The sequence below is a fragment of the Ictidomys tridecemlineatus genome, unplaced genomic scaffold, assembly GCF_052094955.1.
Source record: "Ictidomys tridecemlineatus isolate mIctTri1 unplaced genomic scaffold, mIctTri1.hap1 Scaffold_1191, whole genome shotgun sequence".
Lineage (NCBI taxonomy): Eukaryota > Metazoa > Chordata > Mammalia > Rodentia > Sciuridae > Ictidomys > Ictidomys tridecemlineatus.
This window is the reverse complement of record NW_027521097.1, coordinates 70,824-85,249: the sequence shown is the minus strand read 5'-3', so window position 1 is coordinate 85,249 and position 14,426 is coordinate 70,824. Positions and strand designations below refer to the sequence as shown.

Below are 14,426 nucleotides of genomic sequence, written 5' to 3'. Positions count from 1 at the left end.
TGGTCCACCCGCCTGTTTTGGTACCAGTACCATGCTGTTTTTGTCACTATTGCTCTGTAATATAGTTTGAAATCGGGTATCGCTATACCGCCTGATTCACACTTCCTGCTTAAAATTGCTTTTGCTATTCTGGGTCTTTTATTTTTCCATATGAATTTCATTATTGCTTTATCTATTTCTACAAGAAATGCCATTGGGATTTTGATTGGCATTGCATTAAACCTATAGAGAACTTTTGGTAATATCGCCATTTTGATAATGTTAGTTCTGCCTATCCATGAACAGGGTATATTTTTCCATCTTCTAAGATCTTCTTGTACTTCTCTTTTTAGGGTTCTGTAGTTTTCATTATATAAATCCTTCACCTCTTTTGTTAGGTTGATTCCCAAGTATTTTATTTTTTTGGAGGATATTGTGAATGGAGTGTTTTTCCTCATTTCTGTTTCAGAAGTTTTGTCGCTGATATACAGAAATGTCTTTGATTTATGCGTGTTGATTTTATATCCTGCCACTTTGCTGAATTCATTTATTAGTTCTAGTAGTTTCTTTGTAGACCCTTTTGGGTCTTCTAAGTATAGAATCATGTCATCTGCAAATAGTGATAATTTAAGTTCTTCTTTTCCTATTTTTATGCCTTTAATTTCTTTTGTCTGTCTAATTGCTCTGGCCAGTGTTTCAAGAACTATATTGAATAGAAGTGGTGATAGAGGGCATCCCTGTCTTGTTCCAGATTGTAGAGGGAATGCCTTCAACTTTTGTCCATTCAGAATGATGCTAGCCTGAGGCTTAGCATAGATAGCTTTTACAATGTCAAGGTACTTTCCTGTTATCCCTAGTTTTTCAAGTGTTTTGAACATAAAAGGATGCTATACTTTGTCGAATGCTTTCTCTGCGTCTATTGAGATGATCATATGGTTCTTATCTTTAAGTCTATTGATGTGGTGAATAACATTTATTGATTTCCGTATATTGAACCAGCCTTGCATACCGGGGATGAATCCTACTTGATCATGGTGCACAATTTTTTTGATGTGTTTTTGTATTCAATTCGCCAGAATTTTATTGAGGATTTTTGCATCTAGGTTCATTAGAGATATTGGTCTGTAGTTTTCTTTCTTTGAGGTGTCTTTGTCTGGTTTTGGAATCAGGGTGATGTTGGCCTCATAGAATGAATTTGGAAGAGCTTCCTCTTTTTCTATTTCCTGAAATAACTTGAAAAGTATTGGTATTAATTCTTCTTTAAAGGTTTTGTAAAACTCCGCTGTATACCCATCCGGTCCTGGGCTTTTCTTGGTTGGTAGTCTTTTGATGGCTTCTTCAATTTCATCCATTGATATTGGTCTGTTCAAATTGTGTGTATCCTCCTGACTCAGTCTGGGCAAATCATATGACTTAAGAAATTTATCGATGTCTTCACTATCTTCTATTTTATTGGAATATAGGTTTTCAAAATAATTTCTAATTGTCTTCTGTATTTCTGTAGCATCTGTTGTGATATTGCCTTTTTCATCCCGTATGTTAGTAATTTGAGTTCTCTCTCTTCTTCTCTTTGTTAGCATGGCTAAAGGTCTGTCGATCTTATTTATTTTTTCAAAGAACCAACTTTTAGTTTTGTCAATTTTTTCAATAGTTTCTTTTGTTTCAATTTCATTGATTTTGGCTCTGATTTTAATTATTTCTTGTCTTCTGCTACATTTGCTGTTGTTTTGCTCTTCCTTTTCTAGGGCTTTGAGATGAAGTGTGAACTCATTTATTTGTTGGTTTTTTCTTTTTTTGAGGAGTGACCACCAGGCGATGAATTTTCCTCTTAAAACTGCTTTTCATTGTGTCCCATAGATTCCGATATGTTGTTTCTGTATTTTCATTTATCTCTAAGAATTTTTTGATTTCCTCCTTTATGTCTTCAGTAACATATTGTTCATTTTCCATGTGATGTAGGATTTTTCCTTCCTTCTTTTATCATTGATTTCCAGTTTCATTCTATTATGATCAGATAAAATGCATGGTATTATCTCCACCCCTTTATATTTACTGAGGGTTGCCCTATGGCATAATATATCGTCTATTTTTGAGAAGGATCCATGTGCTGCTGAGAAAAAAGTATATCCATTTGATGATGGTTGATATATTCTATATATGTCAGTTAAGTCTAGGTTATTGATTGTGGTATTGAGTTCTATAGTTTCCTTATTCAACTTTTGTTTGGAGGATCTGTCCAATGGTGAGAGAGGTGTGTTGAAGTCACCCATAATTATTGTGTTGTGGTCTATTTGATTCTTGAACTTGAGGAGAATTTGTTTTATGAATGTCGCAGCGCCATTATTTGGTGCATAAATATTGATAATTGTTATGTCTTGTTGGTGAATGGTTCCTTTCAACAGTATATAATGTCCTTCTTTATCCCTTTTGATTAACTTAGTCTTGAAGTCGATTTTATTCGATATGAGGATGGCCACCCCTGCTTGCTTACGAGGACCGTGTGCGTGGTATACTTTTTCCCATCCTTTCACCTTCAGCCTGTGTATGTCTTTTCCAATCAGATGTGTCTCCTGGATGCAGCATATTGTTGGATTTGTTTTTTTAATCCATGATATCAGCCTATGTCGCTTTATTGGAGAGTTTAAGCCATTAACATTCAGAGTTACTATTGATATATGGTTTGTGCTTCCATCCATGTTTGATTATTTATCTTTTTTTTTAAAAAAAATTTAGTTTGTTTCTCCATGATTATTTTTCCCCTCTCCCTCTGTCTTTACCGAGGCACTTCCCTCTGATGGTTTTGGTTATTGTTTTCTATTTCTTCCTCATGTAGTGTTTTGCTCAAAATGCTTTGCAATGCTGGTTTTCTGGCTCCAAATTCTTTTAACTTTTGTTTATCATGAACGATTTTTATTTCGTTGTCATACCTGAAGCTTAATTTTGCTGGATACAGAATTCTTGGTTGGCATCCATTGTCTTTCAGTGTTTGAAATACATTGTTCCATGACCTTCTTGCTTTCAGTGTCTGTGATGAAAAATCCGTTGTTAACCTTATTCGTTTACCCCTGAATGTAATCTGTCTCCTTTCTTTTGTAGCTTTTAATATTTTCTCTTTGTTCTGTATATTGGATATCTTCATAACAATATGTCTTGGCGTTGGTCTACTATGATTTTGTGTGCTCGGTGTCCTGTATGCATCTTCAATTTGTATATCTGTTACCTTTTTTATTTCTGGAAAGTTTTCTGTAATTATTTCATTCAGCAGGTTACTCATTCCCTTGGTTTGAATCTCTGTACCTTCTTCTATCCCGATGACTCGTAAGTTTGGTTTTTTTATGTTATCCCATAACTCTTGGATGTTTTTCTCGTGATTTTTTACCAGCCTTTCTGAGTTGGCTAGACTCTTTTCAAGATGAAATATTTTGTCTTCATTATCTGACGTTCTGGCTTCTACTTGCTCCACTCTGTTAGTAATACTCTCAATTGAGTTTTTAATTTGGTTGATAGTTTCCTTCATTTCTAAGATTATGTTTTGATTCTTTTTTATAATCTCTATCTCCTGATAAAGGTGCTTAACTTCTTCTTTTATCTGTTTGTGTAATACATTCTCAATGTGTTCTTTCGCTGCTTGAATTTGCTGTCTCGTATCCTCTTTAAGGTTCCATTCCATCTGTCTAAGGTGTTCCTTGAGTTCTTTATATGACCATTTTTCTGATGACTCTAGGTCCTCCTGAATATTTAGGCTGTCCTGCATTGTTTGTACTCCTTTTCTTCCTTGCTTTTTGAAGCTGCTCATGTTACTTCTTGTTCTGTTTGACTGCTGAGTTACTGTTTACTCCTATAAATTTATTTGATGCTTGGGAAAAAAGGTATTAGAAGGGAAGGGAAAAAGTCACTAAAGAGAATGAGAGTAAGCAGGTAGAATTCAAGGAAGGGGGGTAAGATAATTGAAAAGAAATGAAAAGACAAAAGAAGAAAAAAAATAGGAAATAAAAAAAGAAAAAAAATTTTTTTAACTAATAAAAAAAATAAAATTAAAATTGAAAGAAAAAAATTGTAAAAAAATTTAAAAAAACAAGAAAGAAAAATAAAAATGAAAGAAAACCCGAAATCAAAATTAAAAAAAAAAAAAAACCAATAAATGCAGTCTTAGAGTTTGATTAACTTCTCTTCCAGTAGGTGGTGCTGTGACCACCAGGCCAAGTTTCTCCTATCAATACGCAGAAACCAATCACTGTGCAGCAGCTCCTCCTCCCAGACTGGGCGAGTCTCCAATTCTGGGTGCCTAGGGCGTCCTCCTGTGTCTAGTCACTTCCCCACATTTTCTCTAGCCAGGCCCCTCTCACGGGTGCCGCTCACCACAATACTGGGTACACGCCAGGTCTGCTGCTCCCGGGAGCCCTGTTGTCATGAATGACTGGGCACACTCTTCCAGTTTGCCAATCCCTCAGCCCCTAAGTTTGTAGAGCTTGGGGCTGAGAATCCTCAGCGAATTTTACTGCCCCTCCGGTAGCCACACCCCCGGTAGCTGGTGCATGAGACCTCAGCTGTCAGCACTGGTGGGAGCGGTAGTCCAGCGCCGCGGGTCCCGCGCCACCTCTAATTCCCTCGGTCTGGCTACGGTGCTCACGGGGGAGCTGGGAGAGGCCCTTAAAGGAGAGCTGGGATTGGCCCTTAAGGTTTCCCCGATGTGTGGAGAGGGAAGGGTAGCGAATTACACACCTGTAGCCGCAGGTTTCAATGAAGTTATCTCCTCCGCCGCAGTCTGATGACGTCAGTTGTCTGCCATGGTGGTATCTCTTGCAAATGGTGACAGTTCGTTTCCCTTTTCTGGGTGACCAATGCAACGGGTGGGTCCTTACTGTCTCTCCCAAGCCCCGTTTCAAACCTGTGGCCACTACCTATGAAGGCTCGGTTGGCATTTACCTCCGTAGGATCAGAATGGCTGACCAGTTGTTTCAGCCGGATGGATTAGTGCTGAGTCACAGCTGTTTGTCTGCGGGAAGCAGGCGAACGGGAGCTTGAATTCAGCCGATCCAGGTTCAGTGTGTGTTCTGAGAGGCCCAGACTGCTCGTCCCAGATCCACGTCAGCTCAGCATTGCCTAGTGATCCTGAGCAAACAGAATTAGGCTGTTTACGACTCCCTATGCCTGCACAGCTGAAGAGGTCAGAGACTTGATCTCTCCGCACCCGCCGCCATGTTGGAATCTTCTGGTACACTTTTTAAAGTATACTTATCTTATTCCATTCTCTATCACAGAGCCATGTGATGGTTTGTCTGGGAGAATTAGGTATGGAGATTCCTTTCTTTCCCCCAGGCATTAAAACCACTGAAGTTGTGAAACCTGATGTCTGTTTCTTCAGTAATGCAGTGACAGCAAATAGTGAGCAATGTGGTGATGTCTGAGTATAGGAGAAGGCAGTATAATTTGACCAGTTGTATTGCCTGTGCCTCTCCATCTAAGTAGTTCTGAAGTTTGTCCTAATTCCACATAGGAAAGCAGAGGTGCTATACGGAAAAGTGCTTTGGAAGTAAATGTACAAAAGAAATCTGTGTGGTAACTTCATGCAATTATATATAGGTGAAAATTAAAATTGCTGGCCCATGGTAGTTGGATGTGGGTAACTTTCTTCATTCAAGTATTAATTGCTCTGAATATTAGCATTATTTGCATGGTAAATGATCCTGAATACATATTGATCTAGGCAGCAGGGCTAAACCCTTCTTTTCTCTCTAAGGATTGAAACTGGAGGCAGAAGCTTTCTCAATCACAATGCATACTGTTTTGATGGTGTACTATTCAACTGCTTCCCTGCTACTGGCTATAGGTTCATATCAACATTTGTTCATAGCAGCAGTTTTAAGTACCTATTATCTGTTAATGCTTGTGAGTATGAACTGTACTTCTCTCAGAAGGAAATTTCCCCTTCTTTCTTCCTTGTACCTTTACCTGTCATTTAAAACCTACTTTGAGTATTCTATACATGGGACTTGGATGCTTCCAGGAGGCCTAGATGAGGTATATTCTAGAGAATTTACCAGCTTTCCTTCTCAACTTTATCCAAACTTATTTTGCTAGTGTTCTAATGTCGTTAGTATGAACATGTCTTTAGTGATGAGCTTTTAAAAGACACTTCTTGATAGTATTGAATAAGTCCTTGAACTTTAGAAACCAGAGTAATGAGATCAGTAGACTCTCTACCTGCTTTTCATGCTGGAGTTAGAGAACTCCCAGCTGTTTAACCAGTGGAGACAGTTTCATTGGATGCATTGGAGCTCCAAGGTGAATGTGAAGCTCCTTGAGAAGTGTAATAGTGTGTGGCATGGGAGGGGTGTCTTACCTGGGTCCTGTATTTTGAAAAGGAGTGTTTTAAGAATACTGGAAAATTCCAAAGTCCACAGTACTAGGTGATTCCCTTTTTGTATTCCTAAGAATCTCTATATCAAGTATTTCTGCTTATCATTTCTTTATAATAGTTACTTAATTCTAATCTCACATGGCCCTAAAGTTTGTAATCACATAGATGAATTAACAGATAAACAGAACAAGTTCCCTTGTTTTTTTTTTTTTTGTGTGTGTGTGTGGTGCTGGGGATTGAACCCAAGGCTTTGTGCACATGAGGCAAACACCCTACCCACTGAGCTATATCCCCAACATAGTTCTCACATTTTTGTTCCATGACATGGACTAAATAGGAGTGCTTAACCAATTAATGAACTTGTCATCTCTGCTACAATAGATGTCTATCAGTGATACATAATTAGCATAAGTTCTTGTCAAAGTGTAAATCTTTCATTTCTAAATTTGTCAACTACAATGTATCTCATTCAGAAAGTGATGTCTTGTTTATATTTCATCTAATAAATAAAATATCCTTTAATAAATACAGATGAATTGTTTGATTTATTGGATTTTTTGACTGAATATTGTGTAAAGGATCTTGGTAGAACCTTAAAACCATAGTCATGAAACCACATATTACTCAGAGATGGTATGTGTTATATGAAGCACTTGGTTAGGTCAAATCTAAATGTGGGCAGACATACAACGTTGTCATTATATTGCTATCCTAGTGGTACCAAGTACCACCTAAATTGTACCATTTAGGACAAGTGTTATGTGAACCTCGTAGCTGTTCCTTGTGTTTTGAGAAGTCGTTCCTAGTATCTCTATTGTAATATTGATTTCTGATAGCTTTAAATGGAAGTATTGACCATATTTTCTGCTGTACTTCATCATATTATTGTGTTTATCAGTTCTAGGCTTTGGGTAATCTGAAGCCTGCATTCTGAACCTCAAATTATTTTTAATGTCATTTTTTAGTCATTATGCCATAAAATATGTATTGTCAACTACTTATATAGCATTTATGTTATAGTATCATTAAGGAATATGGAAAGGATTTGAAATATATAGGAAGTAATATTAAAGTAAAAAAAGGAAGTACATGATTTACATGTAAATACTACACCATTTTAAAAATAAGGTATTTGAATACCTGAAGATTTTGGTATCTGTGAACTGAGGTTCTGGAACCAATCCCCCTCAGGTACCAAGGAATGACTACTTCTTAAACTTCTATTGTGTGCAGTTACAGAGAATGTTGAGGACATAGTCTTAATAATTTTAGATCATCCAAATAGTATATATTATACAGATTATAGGAAATGGTCCTTTCTTTAAAATAATAAACAACCTTAGATACACAGAGGTGTATACACATTCAAACGATGAAGATTTTTTTTTAGAGTAACTGGAAGGAATATGAAGAGAGTTGATCCTAGTGGAAATGTTTGGAAAGTTGTAGAGTTGAAAGTTGAAAAGGGTATTATCTAGAATTCTGTATAAAATCAGCAGTTGGGTTCTGATTCATGGTGTTTGCTTATTATAGGGTTTATTGGGTATATTGCTGACTTTCACTCCTCTTCCATCTTGGCTATCATGGCTTGAGTACTTCAGTATCCCTCATTATGGCTATTTGGTAAGTTGTCTTCTTCTCTAACAGTACATGTGTTTCCAAGCTATGAGAAAAGCAAAATAAAGCCTGACCAGCTCATTTCCCCAGCCATGAGCTGTGAATGTCTGTGATTTTGGAGTCTCCTTTCAAGAGCAATGAATGAAACTCTCCTGTTAGCCTCAGTTAGCACAAGTTCCTGGAGTCACATGGGGTTTTCCCCAGTCACCCCATTGTTTGAGGAAGAGGAAAGTCATAGATAAATCTCATAGTAAAATGTGAAGATAAAAGTTGATGATAAACATGTAGTGTTTTAGTTAAATAAGGAAGTAAATGAGAGGATGAGAGACTAGAATTTATAGTTTATATCAAAAGGAAAACTAGAACAGAACGAAAATCATATAATACTCAAAACCATATTGTCTTTCATGAGATATTCAACTCCAAAATAACCTGTGTCAATATAGAATGATTACATTTTTGACTATCCTAATTAAAATGGATTGGAAAAAATAAATAAGAGAAGATTGATATTATAAATCAGAATTAATCTTTGAGCTCTATTATGTACGGAAAATAAAAAGAGACACAGAGACAAGATACAGAGGCAGAATAGCAGAATAGCCAAGCTGTAAGCTTTATTTATTTATATCAATAAGTTTCATTAGATCATTGGCATCAGTAGTACATTATTGCTCGTTGTGTCGTTAGGCAGCTTACAGAGTAAGTAACATTATGCAGCTTATTCCTCACTTACATGCTATAGTTGCAATATGTAATGTTAAGAGGTTTGTGTAGCTCTCAAGTGTCCATTGTTTAAATTTACTGTTATGTGGACAGATTCAGGTGCAACGGAGCTTGGTGAAACATTGTGGTTGTCTAACAAGAGAGTTTTGTTTATTCTCAGGAGCTGTGAGCCTGAGGTCAAGGTTGAGGCTGATAAGACTCTAGCACAGATCCTCCTTATGCAGAGCATTCCTACAGCAGATAGGCATCCCATGTCTTTGCACAGAAATTTTCCTAGCAGCCAGGCATTCTGTGTCTTTGCACAGAAACTTCCTAGCCACCAAGCATGCCACAGTTATGAAGCCATCAGAGATTCCAAACCCAATCACAGAACCATTTCACTGTTATATCATGTTAATTATAGTGTTCAAACTATAAAATTGGGAGAGAAGGAAGTAACCACAATCTAATCTAACCAGAGTTCTTCTTTCTTATCCAATGGGAACCAGCATCTCAACCCTAGTCTACTTTATTTCCAGGGAAAATTAGGTACTTTGGTGTGGCAAAGACATGGCAAGAAAGAGAATATTTTTTAGAAGTAATCATAAACATTAAACTTGAGGGCATAATTGTGATAATCCCTTGACACTATTTACCCTGCCCCCTTGTGATAATCTCTTGAAACTATTTATCTTACCCTTCTCCCCCTTGTGTTTTAGGCTTTGCAACACAATGAATTTTTGGGATGAAACTACTGTCCAGAACTCAGTACAACAGAAATCAGTAGCTGTTCCAATTATGTAATGTAAGTTTGCATTCAGTGTCACATTGGGTTTGCTTACTATCATAGTATGATATGGAAAGGTCCCTGGCCTTAGAGCTGGTAAGGATACTTTCAAGGTCAATAAGCCTTTCTAAGCCTAAGTTTTCTAACTTGTAAAGTGAGTTGTTGTGCACTAATGTATGTGAACATGTTGTGTAACTCTTGTTCTCTTAACAGTAAAATATTATCGAATGTGAAAAAAATGAGTTCTTTTTCAGAACATTTGAATTTGTAATAGACTATTTTCATGGTTTACTAAGGGCTTATATTCTGTGAACCTCTGGATTGGCTACTGGTAAGCCCTGCCCAGGTGCTTTTCTCACCTCTGACAGAGGCACTCCATCCTGCTCTCCTCCAGCTGCTACTTAAGGTTTGAGCCTGATCCTAGACCTGCTGGTATCTTCCCATTGCTGACTATCTGCAATACTCATTATAGTATTGGTGTGAGAACTGACAGAACAGAATTCTGTTCACAAGCCCTTTCCCCCTCTGGTTCTGGTTTTAGAATCCTTAGCCTATTTTTTGAATGACTATCTTGTGATGTAAGCAGAATTTAAGGAGCTTTGATCATATAAACAGGGGACAGAGTTGTCATCATCAAAACTGAGGTTTTCCCATGAGGAGAAAATGAATTTACTTGATCAGTATTTCCTTTGAAGAGAGCAGTATTATAGATTTGAAAACAGATGAATCTGAGAAGCCTAGGAAATTGGTTCATAGTGTGAATCTATAAACTTGGCCAAGTAAGTTAAGCTTGCATCATCTCCTTTTTGAAATATGCATAATATTTATATTCCTTTAGATTGTTTTATGAATTAACTAAGCTGTCAGGCACAGGTTGCTTAATATATCTAGCAAAATTTGAAGTACTGAATGAATGTTAGCTATTACTTATGAAATGACAGATACTGAATATTTAGATGACCTGTAGACTTCTTTAACAAAGGAATAGCAAGTATATTTAGTACAATTTGAAAGATGTTAGGAATTTAGTCATGTATTTTTGTGTTGAATTTCAGATGTACTGGTGAAGAATTCTTGACAAACCAGGGCATCAATCTCTCACCTTGGAGTTTATGGAAGAATCATGTGGCTTTGGCTTTTATGATGATAATTTTCCTCACAATTGCCTACCTAAAATTGTTATTTTTTAAAAGAAGTAATTAAAATCACCTTTAATATACTATGAGTTACTCTTACATTAATAAGAAGCACCTTAATTTATTTTAAGTATCCAATGAAGACTTTTTTGTTGTGCATGATTGCCAACATACTGTTGAAGTGTTTTCAATACAAAAATTTTTCAGAAAAATCACAACTAACAGAACTATAAATGAAAGAATCCAAGCCCAAAACTAGTATATATAAGTTCCTCTTATTAGACAATAATTATGGGGAGAAATTCAGTTGAATTTATCAGTCTGAAAAAAGAGAATTGAATTCTAGAAACTCTTGACTAGTTATAATATCTCTGACTGATTAGTTTTCTCATTTTTCAACCTCAATACATAGGTTAGTAGCCCTTCTATTTTAATAGTTTATGAACTATGACCTGCCATTACTTAATAAATAACAAATATGTTAAAATATTAATGCTATATTGGAAGAATGAAATCTAAATTATATTGAAAAAACAGTGATATTTCTAGAGTAAAAAAATTTATGATGATAACAAAACATGTCTATGATAATCTTATTAAGGTTGGTGAACTTACTGATACTTCTAGTGGGGGTCTCAAATCTCAGTAGTCTTTACTATGGGTTTGAGATTTAGTTATACAGAAAGCCAGGCCGAGGATATGGTTTTTGTGAATTTCTGGGATATTCTGGCTCTGAAATCACTTCACTCCCCAGATGTCTCGGTGGCATATATGTGGTTGCTTCAGAATCTCCTAAGAGCTCTGTTAAGACACCCATGTCTGGCCCTACCTGTCTCAACACAGCAGCACCTACAAACCTGCCTCCATGAAGAATTTGCCAGGGCTAAATTTGGTCATTTTCAAGGTCCTTCCAGGTTTAAAAACTTTAGACTTAGAGTCTAATGACTGTTGTATCTGGGCCCACACAGGATCCCCCCCACTTGTACACCTCGTTTATTTCTATACTCTGTGTTCATCCTCACCTTTACCAGAAATGGGAAAGTATTTGCCAGTAATAATGAAATATTTTTAATCCTTTCTTTGATTGAAGGGTATGTAATAAAAAGTACAGTTCGGTGAATTAACAAAAATGAAGACATGTGTGCAACCCCCGTTCAGGTCAAGAAGGTAAAACATGGCCAGCACTCAGGAGGCCCATGTGCCCTTTTCCCAACCACTACTTCCTCTTTTCTCCATGGTTATTTTTGAAATGACACTTGTGTATTTATCTCTGTTGCTGTTATCAGAACATCACTACAGCTCAGGTTTGTTTTTGTGTGCACCGGTACATAGTTAAGTCTCCTTCCCACATTTTTTGGTAAACTTTTAATTTTCAAGTAATCTAAGATTTATAGAAAAGTTGAAAAGATAGTGTAGGAAGTTCTCATGTGCCCTTTACCCAGATTCACTTAATATTAATATTTTATATGATTCATATAAAACAAGGTATAGTGATGAGGCTAACAATTTACATCAATGCATTGCTGTTAATTCAACTGCACACTCTGCCCGGATTTCACCACTTTTCTACCATCATTGTTTCACTGTTCTGGGCTACAGTTCAGGAGGTCACAGTCCATCCATCTACCCTTCCTAAAAGCAAAATACTTATAGGAATCAAGCAATTTGGGGGCCAGTCAACAGAAAAATCCCCAGTTACTGGTGATCTTGTATATCATTTTAGCCCTTCAGAGCTGCCTGCAATGTTGTTACAACATGTGTCTGGACAAAGTTTTGTATTTTTATATTTGAACTTTAAGGAAAATTTTTTTCTTTTTATGATTTGACTAAGGCATCATCTCAAAATTTATACAGTTTTCCTGGTTATTATGTGAATATCAGGTGAATAAATTTGTACTGTGTTTTGTACAGTTCTGGCCATTCCTACCTCACTGTGTACGTGCTTTCATATTACATACATCTATAACTTAATCTCACACTAGACTAATCAGAACAAGGCAAATTATCAAAATTATAATACCAACTTTCAAAATATGAATTTAATAAGAATATATACTAGTATGTTTATCCCACTTTTGTATTATATTTGTCTTTTTACTTATATTTTGTTTTGTTTTATTTTTGGTTATACTGGAGATTAAATCAAGTGATGGTCTACCACTGAGCTCATTCTTTCAAGACAGCTTTTAGAAGGATCCTTCCATTTTCTTGGGTGACCCGAATTCCCAATGGTTATTCTATTTGACAGATTCATAGTGAAAGCAGCCGTATAGTCAATTTTTCCACACTGTGGGTGAAGTAAAGATTCACTGGCTAATACTATCATTTCAATGAGATGCCATTTTCTTCATAGTGCTCTGTGTATTAAAAGTTAATTGTTTTAACTAAGTCTTGGGTTTAGCTTTTCTCCAATAGTATTAAATATTTTCTATAGTCAATACCATAATCAACATTTCATAAAATAAATATATGTATATATTTATTTTCATTAAATATCTATATTTTTTCATAAAATACACACACACACACACACACACACACATATATATATATATATATATATATATATATATATATACATACACACACACACACACACACACACACACACACACATATGGTATGAAAAACTCCAAAACCTTATGTACATGTTTCTCAGGATGGCAGAACACATGAGGTCATTTTCCTAGCTGCTCCATGGTGTGAAATCAAGAAAGCAGATAGGCAGCTTCTCAGCAAGGTGAGTGAAAAAAAAGGGGGCGGGGAGGGCTTTACTGAGATTTAATATTGGACATTCAAAACAGGTTAGGGACTCAGAAGTTTGGATATAATAAAATGAGATATAAATCTCCAGTGCCATTGCTGGGGTTGTAGTGACTGACATCGGAGGCAATAGCCAGAGATGTTCCTCCAAGAGCAACTTGGAGGGATAAGGGAACTATTTTATTTTCAGATGGCCTGAGGCATGTTTGGATATGGAGAGATCAGAGATCAAAGGTATTGCCCAACTAAATTTAAAGGCATGCTACATAATTTCCTTCTGTGGGGAAGAAGATGAATCTCTCCTGCTGCTTCTGGAGGCCAGAGAAAGGAACGATTTTGCAGCCATTGTGCAGGGGCTGGCAGCTGAGGGAACTTGTTCCTGGCAAACTCATACTGCATGACATAGAGTGAATGTAAGTGACCAGGAGAAAGTAAAAAATGGAGAGAGGTTTGCACACAGGTATACTGATTGTGGAAATCAACCCAGCTTCTCCATTTCCCTTCAATCCTGCCATTTGCATTACTTGCTGAGAGAGATGTGCATAGCCAGGAATTTATAAGGGTGGAAGAATTGAAGACTGAGCCTGATAGACAAGGAAACATAGGGTCCACAGGTGATGGAGGGGGCTAAAAATTGGCTCTTCCACCACATGAGTAGAACCTAGGGGAGATCTCTGGGGTGTAGTCTTCCAGTACAGACTGATAACTGCTGGGCCCTGCCATATGCTGATTTAAAATCTTTAGACTAATCACTATTCAATGAAGAACCTGAAGCCTACCAAAGCCTAAACCCCACCACTAAAAGCTCTACCTACAGGATATCCTCTCACACTCCAGCAATCCCAATCTGAGAGTGGAGCAGATATCACACTGCAGCCCATCCCATCTAACACTGCGGAGTAGGGAAGCTGAGAATCTTTTAAACTCCAGTGGAAAAAATTCTATAAATTTTCATTAAGATTTTTTTTTCTTAATTTTAAATTCTTATTATTTTTTCTTTTCTGTTTAATTGTGACCTGAATGGTTCATGGACACACATATACATATTCATATTTCTTTTCTCATTTCTAGCATTTTT

General features: G+C 36.6%; 1 pseudogene; it reads left to right on the top strand.

The window, feature by feature from the left end:
- LOC144372533 (broad substrate specificity ATP-binding cassette transporter ABCG2-like) overlaps nt 1-10,668 on the top strand; it is a 39,593-nt pseudogene extending 28,925 nt beyond the window's left edge.
- Nucleotides 10,669-14,426: the final 3,758 nt, after the last annotated feature.